The sequence below is a fragment of the Myotis myotis genome, unplaced genomic scaffold (genome assembly GCF_014108235.1).
Source record: "Myotis myotis isolate mMyoMyo1 unplaced genomic scaffold, mMyoMyo1.p scaffold_m19_p_9, whole genome shotgun sequence".
NCBI classification, from domain to species: Eukaryota; Metazoa; Chordata; class Mammalia; order Chiroptera; family Vespertilionidae; genus Myotis; species Myotis myotis.
Window position 1 is genome coordinate 41963715 of NW_023416401.1, and position 1930 is coordinate 41965644.

The 1930-nt window shown below is 43.1% G+C and overlaps 1 non-coding gene across 1 annotated transcript; it reads right to left on the bottom strand.

The window, feature by feature from the left end:
- Window positions 1-1458: 1458 nt before the first annotated feature.
- Window positions 1459-1593, bottom strand: LOC118663904. Its single transcript, XR_004970203.1, has one exon. It is a non-coding gene; the product is annotated as a U11 spliceosomal RNA (small nuclear RNA).
- Between the last annotated feature and the right edge of the window lie 337 nt (window positions 1594-1930).

Below are 1930 nucleotides of genomic sequence, written 5' to 3' on the forward strand. Positions count from 1 at the left end.
AGACACTGTTTAGCCCTAGCCGGTTTGGTTCAGTGGATAAAGCGTCAGTCTGAGGACCAAAGGGTCCCGGGTTCGATTCTAGTCAAGGGCATGTACCTTGATTGCAGGCTCCTCCCCAGTCAGGGCCCTGGTCGGGGTGAGTGCAGGAGGCAACCAATCGATGTGTTGCTCTCACATCGATGTTTCTCTTGTCTTTCCCTCTCTTCGACTCTCCCTAAAAAGATCAACGGGTGAGTGACTTGTTTTTGATTCTGGTCAGGGGCACATGCCTGGGTTGCAGGCTCGATCCCCAATAGGGGGCGGGGCGTGCAGGAGGTGGCCGATCAATGATCCTCTCTCATCATTGATGTTTCTCTTTCTCTCTCCTCTCCCTTCTCTGAAATCAATAAAATAAAAACAGATGAACGTCCCTGATTTGGGGGGTTTATATTCTAACAGGAGGATACAGACAATTTTCAATATACACAAAGAACAGTCAATTACATGGTGTTAAAAGAGCCATGAGAAGGAGACAGAGAAGGAGTCACACACTGGAGTGCAGATGTGGCCAACATCAGCACACTGAGAGGACTCGGAAATCCGTGAATCCCATGCAGGGAATTCTATGGACGGCTGAAACCCACAATAATCTCAGCCTTCCCTTGCTTAATGTTAGTCATTCAACACTTTGTCACTAAACTTATTACCAGTGGCCCAAATAGAGAGCAAAACTGACAGATTGGAATCTCACTTCTGTTACCGGTGGCTTTTCTTCCCACGTGTTTGCTGAAGGTCAGATGTCAACACAAGCTCAGGAGACAGCAGGCAGAGGAGGAGAAAGGACTTGGGTAAATCTCAGGTGGAGGGGCTCGCTCGGCCGGTCCAGGAGCTGCCCTGCCCTTTTCTTAGAACTCCAGCACAGAGCTCAGTTTCATAAGAGGCTGAAGAGATATGGTTGACATGGGACTCAGTGCAGCAAACTGGCCCAACACGTTTGGAAATAATTTGGCATCACGCACCAGTGCTATAAGAAGTGTTCAGATCCTAGGGCCTTTTCACCTCCTTAAGTTCTAAATACGTGCACTGTTTATATCATAAGAGGAATTGCTACCTATAAATAATTCAGCATATAAGCAAAGGAAAGAAAACATTTCCATAATTCCCATCCTCTGTTGCCAGTGTCTTGTATGTTCTCTCAGACTTTTGGAAGTAGATGTGTGTGTGCATGTTTGTGTGACTAGTAGAATATTGTGTGCATGTGTATAACAGTATATAGAAGTCTTTATGATACCTAGACATACAGTATCTTAAAAAAAGCTTCACACACGTTCTGTTCTGTGATTTACTGTGACGTTACAGACATCTGTGTATGTCAACACAGCAGAGATCCTCATTTTCATTTGCAACAGTATAAAATTCCATATAAGACAATAGTGTTATTTTTGTTTTGTTTTGTTTTTTGTTTTGTTTTGTTTTTTTGCGGGCGCCAGGGCCAATGATCACCAGCTGCCCAAGTACCAAAAAATTATGCTCCCGAAATCTCTTGATGTGGATTCCGCACGTAGAGCAATCAGGCTGCTCTACATGTGCCACTCACCGACAGAGGCCCTTTTCCATCTAACCTCTTTCCGATGAACATTATCTTTTTCAAACTTTAGTGTAAGAAATATTCTACAAGAGATATTAGGCATGCATGTAATAAAATTAAAACCCAGTGTGTGCTGAGTGTTAAAGATATACTATCAGTGGAACTGCCACGTCAGAAGTAGCACTTTTAACATTTTGATATTTAGTTTTCCTCCCCCAATGTGGTGTCACATAGCAGGTGCCGCCTATTTATTCCCATGTTCGTCATAAAACTGGTATTAATAGCTTAGTCTTTGGCAATCTAATCGCTGAAAATTAATATCCTGTTCTCTTCATTTGTATTTCTATGATAGTTGCTAAAAAT